The 10130-nt window shown below is 33.1% G+C and overlaps 1 protein-coding gene across 2 annotated transcripts in view; it reads left to right on the top strand.

Annotated features, from left to right (window-relative positions):
- Window positions 1-10130, top strand: part of jupa (junction plakoglobin a) — a 61041-nt gene that overhangs the window by 13321 nt on the left and 37590 nt on the right. Inside the window, exon 1 of one of the 2 annotated variants that reach the window (XM_073915485.1) lies at window positions 9535-9681. The gene's annotated coding sequence lies outside the window, so the exon portion shown is untranslated. 2 annotated transcript variants of the gene reach the window in all.

Raw genomic sequence — 10130 nt, forward strand, 5'->3', positions numbered from 1 at the left:
TAATGGAATAATTGTCAATGACGTATTCGATACTGAAACTTCTGCCTGCTACTCCCAAAATTTGTTTACAAAACATCACTAATGCCGAGTTCAGACTGCATGATTTTCAAACTAGTCGTGTCACTGATGTTTTCACACTGCATGACTATCTGGGCTGGCGTTTCGTCGCTGCTTTGTTTACACTGCAAGATGGTTCGGCGACATGGACATTCACATTGCATGACTTTACTATAGGGAGAATCGCCGACAACTTCGTCCAAACTACGTCTCACAGCCAAAAACACGTAGTATGTCTTTTGTTATTAACTACATAATGAGAAAGAAGCCTTTAATGGGGTAGAACATGTACATGTTTGCTCACCTGGGTTTAAAGAATTAGCCATTTCTCCTCAACGTTGATAATAAACTAATTTCTTTCTGTATGAAACGTCAAACAGACACGGTTGGTCCTGAGTCCTGTCAAACCTCCACTAGTTTTTCCTCCATTTCGTGGGTCCAAATAAACCGAAAATGAGTGCTTTTAACTTCTCCCCCAGCCTCCCGCTGGCCTGCAGCAGTTATACACACACGCACACACAAGTGAAAGCTGCTCTCTCATTGGCTATAGGCGATCGCTGATGTTATTTTCAGTCAAAACTCAATTCACACGGCATGATTTGAATCGCCGACAGCTCCAGATATTTAGCACGCCAAATATCTCACAGGCATCGGCGACTCATCCGCGATTCTCTCAGATCGAGTCTTTGATCGTTAATACTGTGTGATTGTCACTCACGTGCACGAGCAGCAATTTGCCTGTGATTTCAGGCATTTGTCGGCGATTTCTCAAAACCTGTCGGCGACCCAAAATTGGGGCTAAAATCACGCAGTCTGAATTAGGCATAAGTGTGGTTTACCTCTAGCATTTAAGGTATACTTAAAATAAAATTGAAGAACAAATTGATATGATGTATTTTTGAACAGAATCTGACCAAAACGAAGTTCATTTAGAGTTCGGTTCAGCAGTTTGAAACAGCTCACCAAAGATTGTCAAATTTCGTTTTGGCTCATGAACTAAAATTGGTCTGTGGTGATTGTGTGTGCTGGGACTTCGCCTTCTTTGACATTCTTATCTTATATCTACGGATGTCAGACAGGGCAACAGCATCCAACACAACAACACTAAATTAGCAACATGAACACACTGGATGAGCAAAACTGCTACAGATGTATCCGCACCTGCATAATCTCTAATAGAGAGATTTTAAAGACGCTAAGGGTGTCACATAACAGACAAGAAGAGCGTTTTACAAATTTCTAAACACTGTTCCATTAGGTGTATGTCCGTAGCAAATAGAAAACAATGTAAAGGTATCTTTTTTTTTTATTACTTATATTATTTATGAAAGCCCTAAATATGTTATTGACTGCTTTAGGCCAGCAAATTTAACTTTTACATTTTGTTTTGATCAAATTGTGTCAGTGAGTACATTTACACGGACACCAATACTCCAATTTTAATACGATTAAGACAATACTCAGATTTTTGATTACCTTAATTCGACTAAAGTCATAAATGAACTAAACAGAAATCAAATTAAGACATTTGGAGTGTGCCGATTTTAGTCGTTTTATTGTAGTGCAGTACAGACATGTAAACACCTTAATTTAAACTATTATTGTCGTGTAGGATTTTCACCTCATATTTTTCGACAGGATATTCTATACATACATGTCTGTTTGACACTATTCCCTGCACCTAATGAGTCATTGAAGGACCACAGACACTTGCATTGCGAAATGCGAATGTTTCTTTCCCATGCCGTATCAAATCGCATTAAAACTACACTCTTCCAGCAGTTTATACTCTCATCCAATATCTCGTTTTCATAGGAGGGCATAAATGAAATGTTCCTGAATGAAAGTAAAAGTGCCAAACTGCAGTTAAAGTTGAAAAATTAAGAATGAAACACCGGAGGAAGCGAGGATAGCGCAGTGACACAATACACTATAACATATACAACAGGATCATAAAAAGAACATTCAAGCCAACAATATTCAAAGCAACTCATGTAAACAACTTAATCATAATATTTTCTTATTCAGATTAAGGCAAATAATTAGATTACTGATGTCCATGAAAACGTAGTCAGTGTCACATGACCAGTTTAGTTTACATACTTGCACAAATAGAAGATATGAGAGGTGGACATTTGTTAACAGTCACAATAATGATAAGTGGTATAGCACTTTTCATTTTTATAACAGTTGGAGCTATGCAATTATGACTATGCTGAATTTAACCAGTCAGTTTAATTCAGACTAAGTATAAAACCTAAATGAACCACACATAATCTCAAAGAACACATCAAGTTTGTTTATTCTCAAGTTGGAAGAAAAATAAAGTGTCAAGTTGTTTCTAGCTTATACAATAAAAACATTGACAGCCAATCAGAATTCTAGCATAACATGCTGCAGTGTCTGTTTTTGATATAACATCTCAAGATTTTGATTGCTTCAGTGCTTTGTTAATGATTAGTTAAGTAGCTGTTTCCATTTCTTTACTTTGTAAAGTGCATATGTTGTTTTCATTAATGGATAGTCATTGCCTTTTCTTGACATGAATGTCATATAATGGCGCTGATGAATTTGGCTTGAGGCTGAAATAATACAGCCTGTTCAAACATGCCTTAAACCCCAAGTGTGGTGTTACACATCTTCTGTTTGCAGAGGAGTTTACCTACTGCTGCTTACTAATCACATTCGGGCACTTATCTCATAATTACCTTTCAAAATGGGTGTTCTTCTGTTAAAGAATTTAATAGTAACCGTATATGTGTGCAGTATGCAGAATATACAATTATATGCTGATTGGCCTCAGGAAAAAAGTGATCGGACTGTTCAAGTCCACATGGATTCTGTAACGTTTTAGATAAAAGATTGCAATTTTAATTCATATGGGTTTATTTGGAGATACGATCATGTTATCCAAACTTTAATGGCAAAGGCAGCTCCTTATAATTGGGAGCGGCCACAATTAAGGTGTTTCTGGGAGGTTGTAATACATGATTTCACGGAGGAACTGTTGATTCACAATTTCTGAATGAATAGATTGAGATTTTGCCAGTTGTACAATGCAAGGGCTCTTGTAGCGCCTGTTGCTTCATGTCCAAGTGAGTCAGTTTCTACAAATAAACGTGTATCTTTAAAGAACGATCATTTCACTTGCATATGTCAGTTGGCAAGAACATGCACAAAAACTATTTTCCATGCAGTTTTGCAGATATTTATTTATTGAATCGCCTGAAATAAAACACGTAATGTGAGTGTAAAATGCTATGTGTTACATGCAAGCTTTTGCAAAATTGACATTTCCGTTTTTCATGTATTTTCAGTTCATAATTTAAGTTTGTGCAAACTGAATATTGTATGTGAAAATTTGATGGCGCTACATATTTGTCTTTAAGAAATACACAAGCAGTTAGCCTTGTGCTAAGCTAGCAAGCTTACTCTGTGTTTCAGATATAGTCTGAGGTGAAATGTTAGCAGTGAAATGTTTAAGTTGCGCATCACAGTTTTATTTTCACCAGGTGAGATGTGAATGTTCAGCCTGATCTCACGAGGAAACGTAAGTATTTTACGTTTTGCCAGTTTAGTGGCTAATTCGTACGAGTTCAGTCATACGAAATTTTATGATTTTAAAAAATAGGCGTGGCACCTAATCCCACCCCTAAACCCAACCGTCATTGGGAGATGAGCAAGTCGTACTAAACTGTACGAATTAGATTGTACGAATTCATACGAATTAGCCACTAAATCAAAACGTTACGAATTGCCGCGAGATTATGTTGGAATATTGCATTCATGATATTCTGCCAATTATGGCTAAAACAAAGAAAATAGAAAATCAGGACTTCTGCAGGTATTTATCAAGTCAAATGTAAGATTTTGAAGATCTATTTAAGACTGTTATGAACGAAATTTCAGACTTATACAGGGCGAAAAGATTTTTTTCTAATAGCCTGGTTGTTTGATCTTCACTTGCATCGTCAAAAAATTACACAGAAAACTATAGTTTTATGCACGCAGGGCTTTTTTTCCCCCAATATAATGTTTCTTTTAAAAAATAATGACTTGTTTTAAAAACTATAATATGCTAAAAGTATGCAAAACAGTCTGTCGAGGTCAGCGTCCTCGCCAGGTAGCTAAAAATACATAGAGAACATTTAAACAAATGTTACTGTAATGAAGAAATGTTGCTAGATACAGTTAATAAATGCACTTTTATTTAAAGGATTGTTGGTGCAAGTGGTAGTTACCCCAATTTATCAGGACGTAGGACAATTAAGATCTGTTTAAAATGATTTAAGACCTGCAACGCAATATTACAGTAAATTTCTAAGATCTTTTCTAAGATCTAAAAGACTTTCTAAGATCTAAATTTTTGTTTTTGTAATTTCAGACATTTTAGGATTTCTTAATACCCCGCGGACACTTTGAAAATGTTAGCAGTCCTTTAAATACAGGATTTATTTGAATTATTTATTGCGGTATAAAGATAACATCTTCTCAGAAATAGCCTTAATTAATAAGATTTCCACTCATTGTGTGCTGTAAACATACTTGAATGTTTATGCTTAACACAACAAGATAGCTCCATGCTAATCTTGCTAAAGAAAAACTAGCCGCTATCTGTGAAGTGATGTCAAATGACTCGTCTTGCTGAGGTCGGGATTCTTTAATCTGCCTTGAGTTCTGAAGTCAAAACTTCTAGCAGTATTCTACATGTTCTTTCTAAGTCAGAAAGTTGTAACTTGTAAAGTAATAAGATGCATGTTGGTCAGTCGGGTTGTTTGTCTGTTCTGATTTATTTCAAAGGAAATTAATGTCTCTGTGGAGGGGTTTACATGCTTTTTCTGACCTTTCAGTCTAATATTGTGAAACAAGCAACCCAAGCTCATTCTGAAAGCTTGCGTAATATGAATGTGAAAGGAGATGATCAATTAAATGCATACAAAGTGCTTTTATTTCTAGCTGAAAACTACAATGAATGTTGTTGTTTTTTTTTTGTGTCAGGGGTGATAACCGAACTTTACATTTTTCACCTTCAAACAATCAATTTTAATTTAAGAGTTTAAAACCTCTCTGGCTAGCATGCTTCAACTACCCATGCGTCATAATATATGTCATAATGTTTAAGGATTAGGTCAGTAGATGTGGAGGTGGTCAATCTGAGCCAATGTGTTTTTGACTGCACTCAAATTAATGCTGGGTTGTCATAACAGAACTTTGGGAGAAATATAGACAAACCCAACTCTTAGTCATTAACTTTTAATTATAAAATTATCCCAGTGTTGGGTTAGTCCATATTTGACTCAACATCCCAGCATATTTTAGAGTAAAAGATACAAACTGACCATTTTTGAAATATTAAGGTATATTTTTCACAGCTTTTTACTTCTAATTGTATCGTGGAAAAATTATAACAACTTACTTAACTATGGAAAATTGAAAAAGTATTTATGTTCTATGTTAATGTTCAGCTATTTCACTTCAAAGACCATAAAAGAAAACCATTCTTTCTATTTTCTAAACAAGAGCTTGAGGAAAAAAGCTCAGTTTAGAAGAACATTTTACATGGTTTACAACACTTTGTCAACTTAAAACAAAAACAAAAAATGCTAAAAAAAACAAACAAACTTCAATAGCTTGCAACAGTGTGCCTGTTTGAAACTGGGAAACAGTAACTTTTTTGTTGTTGTCCTCTTGTGATCAAATAACAAAAAAAGAAAAACATGAATCCCCTAATCTGGTTTAAACATAAGATGTTAGGTTGCTAATGCTAACAATGAATAAAAAATGTTAGTGCATCAGAAATAAAACGTGATATGTCATTTTCAGACATTTATTTATATACACTGAAAAAAATTATTCAAAGGTGATACCTTGGATTGTTAAGTGGTTGTAAACAATTTATTTGGGCTGAATTGAAACAAATAATTTTTTTGAAACATTACTAAATTTAATTTGTTTGTTTAAATTTAACACAAATTGTTTGCAACAATTTTGCAGACATATTTTTTACGTTACGTTACGTTATGTTATGTTATAGGGCTGCACAATTAATCGACATTTCGACCCTACACACGATATTAATTCCGCTTTTCTACGGTTCAGCCAATTATTTTTTCAAGGTCAGGAGAGGAGTGTAAAGGCCATTTAATAAGTCTTCACATTGTTTTAAATACATTTATATACATTTTATATACATGCATCTCCGTATGTGGAAAATTGGGGTCAGATTTGAGCTGTGGATACTTTTTAATACTTGAACTCTTGCAATTAGACCGTATGCGACCGGCCAACCGGATGTGCTGTATTCCAGTGCTGTCCAAGCAGGTCCGTGCGCGCGAGATGAAAAATAGTAATTTTATTTATTTATTTTTTTTAATCAGAAAAAAGACTATATTAAAAAAAAAAAACGTTTCTGTTCATAAATGAGTAATAAAAAATGTTATCTTTTCATGTTGTCTTCACATTCCATCCAAATTTTGTTTTTTGGTGCGCTATCAGTTTATAATATTTGTTCGTTTGTTCAACCATGGTGAATGCATAGAAAATAAAGGCACTTTTTGCACTCTTTTATTTCGGCCACCATAAGAATCCGCTTCTGAACATTCTCTGCAACTGCCACAAGGGGGCTTATTCCAATAGTTGTGTTCGAATGTTGTGTGCAGTGGAAAGGCGGCTTCAATGTAATGATTTATTCTCTTTATCGTTTGTTTACAACCAAAAGGATGTGCACATGCCCGCCAGTGATATCTACTTTAATGAACAAAACCAGCATAGGCTGTGAATAACAGGTAATAAAGTTGTAAATAATGTTCAGTTTGTTGCACAGAGCGATTGTTTTGGAGCTGCGCAGGGAGTGGGATTTTTTTGAGTATGTTTTCATGTATTAGCAGCCATGACATGAGCGCACTGGCAGTGAAAGTGAAACCGATCATTTAAATGACCATATGGCATATAGAGTTATAATTATGACACGCATTTGGTATGCTTTTTCTTTCATAACGAACACAGAGTGTTGTACATGAAAATAAATGTTTACTGGGTCAGTATAACTACTCTAGCTTATGTAATGTTGAATATAATGCAGGAAGGAATCGACAAATGTCTCATTTTACCAGTGAATAAAATGGTCTTTAATGTTGTCAATGACAAATGACCAGCATATGTCTCAAACATAATTGTTCAAGTTTAGAATTTTGAATAGTTTTCTTTTACTGTGCATTAACAACAGGACATATTTAAAGTCTGTTCATGTCCACCGTTCCAAGTCTATATAAAATTTAGCATATAGGCCTAATAGTATTATTGTTGTTTTATCATATGTTTGAGCAATAAAAACAATAATATCTTGTATACATTTTTTACATCTTCAAAATCGAGAGAAAATCTTGATTTAAAGCAAAACTAAAAAAAAATCTGATTCTTTGCCCGAATTGTACAGCTCTATTATATCAATTTATGTTATAGTGCCGTAGCAAAGTTTAATTTTTATGTTTATTTGTTGTGCTGTACATTTCTGTTGTAGGAAAATGCTGTGAATTATTTTAGAGAAATATTTTATTTTTATTTTTTTGCTCAGGGTATACGTTACATTTGTCGTCTTTAAACCATTAGCAAATTTTTTTGTTTCAAGTATTTGTTAATAACATACTTAATGATCTCTATATGGATACTTTATATCCATTATTCTCTCCAGCTACAGTCAGATATCCACATGATAACTCGCCATGTTGATTTGAATTCCTATTATAAGTGTGTAATTGGATGTGCTGGTTGAAGGATCTGCATGTTGAGAGGCCTATATGTGGATTTTGTTTGTGGTTAAAGAAAGCCGGGGGTCAGCTGAGCCCACCTGCTCACCCACTTGCTTTCTCCAGCGGAAACAAGTTGAGCGTCTGGGGAAAATCTGAAACACAGTAGGCTTTTAACAGTATGAGGCTCAGCTGGTATCGGCCAGGTCACACCAAGTCATTAAGTGTGTGTGTGTGTGTGTTAGTGTGTTATATTGTGATATTGTGTTGTATTGTGTGTGTGTGTGTGTGTGTGTGTTATTGTGTGTGTGGGTGGCTTTGGATTTCATTCTTCCAAATCAAAGCAATGAGGTGCAGTAGCTGTATAGTCTCTGGAGACTCTGAAACCAAAATGGCTGCTTTTTTGGCAGTAATTCAGATGTAAATGTGGTAATGGCTCATTATGGTCACTGTAAAAATAAAGACTAGCCGCAGTCTGAGTGTACTGTGAGATTATGATGAATGTTGTGCTCATTAAAGAGGGTTTTCTTTATAGTAATGCAGAATATTACATTTTAAACTGTTTTAAAAAGTAAAGTACCATAAAAATGTATATTAACGACTATTAAATGTTATTTTAGATGACTTAATAATAATAATAATAATAATAATAATAATTATTATTATTATTATTATTATTATTATTATTATAACTATTATTATAATTATTAAATAATAATAACAATAATAATATTTTATACTACTAATAATAATTATAACTATAACGGTAATAATATTTTATAATAATAATAATAATAATTATTATTATTATTATTATTATTATTATTATAACAATAATAATATTAAAAAATAATAATAAAATATTTTATATTAATAAAAATATTTTAAAACTTTTTAATAATTTAATAAAACTAATAATAATAACAACAAAAACAATAATAATAATAATAACAATAATTATATTTATAATAATAATAATAATTTTATAGTAATAACAATAATAATATTTTATGATAATAATAATAATTATTGTTATTCTTATACAAATATTATGATTATTATTATTATTATTATCGTATTGGTAGTAGTAACTTGTATAAATAATTTTATAACTTTTATTTTTTATCATTTACAATTATTTATTATCATCCTTTTTTATTTTTTATTTTTTGCTAAATTAACTACATAGTTAGAGTTTCTTTTCAATAATGAATTTTTTGTAACAACATTTCTTTTATTAAAGGTGATATTAGCATTATTTTAATATCTCTGTCATTTTGGACATGCAAAACAAATAGGAAAGAGAAAAATTTCAGTTAGGCTTCTCGTTGCTTTTCAGAAAATGCAGCTCAAGGTACTTTACTGTAAAAAATACAATAAAACCCATTTACTTTAGATACAAAACAAGCAAATGCACTATAATTAATACTAATAAAAAAGTATTTTGCTCATTTTAAGATAGAATTGTTATATTTGAAATGCCCACAATTTTATTTCAATTCAAAAATCTGAAAACATGCTTGTATATTAACTGCATTTTTTGTATGAATTTTAATAGACAAAGACGTTAGTGTCATCTTTGTACTGTGACACTACACTTCAAGTATCATAAAAGCTATAAAAGAGGTTGTTTGAGAGCAAAAGAGCACCCAAACCTGAGTCATATCAGCGACACTCCCTGTCTGTCCCGAGGGCAGGGCCGTGACTGAGAGATTACAGCGACTGCACTGTCAGTATCAGTATTGTTCTGGTAACGAGCACCATCAGCATTTCTGATCTGACATTCTTTAGCCGTCGGGTCATGTGAGACAAACAAAAAGCGATTTTGTGGACATAACCTAAAAAGGATACTGTAGAGTTCTGTAAACAAGAAGCCAAGGTGATTATTGAGCTTTTTAAAATTCTATATATAACTGGTTACTATTTGTGCTTTGGATTTGAAAAGAAGCCAAAGCATGCTACCAAAGCAATACAACGATTAGATTAGCTTACTGGACAATTAAAATAAAACAGGAGAACTTACTCTGATGAAATCAGATTTTATTAGGGCTGTGCGATTGGGGTAAAATATCTAATTACAATTTTTTTTTTACAGATATTGCGATTTCGATTTGATTTGCGATTTAATTTTGTAATCAATTTAGGTGCTGGTTGTTGTATTTCTTCGTGCTGCCAACAATTCTGTGACAGCTTATACAAATGACCCGTTTTTGTTTGGTGTCTGTGACTCAAACTAAAATGTTCCCATGTTACCGACATGCTGTTTTTCTTTAATAGGAATGCGTCTAGTAATGCTTCTGAAGGGGAAGGCGCCCTCATACCACTCAT

This window comes from Danio rerio, chromosome 11 (assembly GCF_049306965.1).
Source record: "Danio rerio strain Tuebingen ecotype United States chromosome 11, GRCz12tu, whole genome shotgun sequence".
Classification (NCBI taxonomy): domain Eukaryota; kingdom Metazoa; phylum Chordata; class Actinopteri; order Cypriniformes; family Danionidae; genus Danio; species Danio rerio.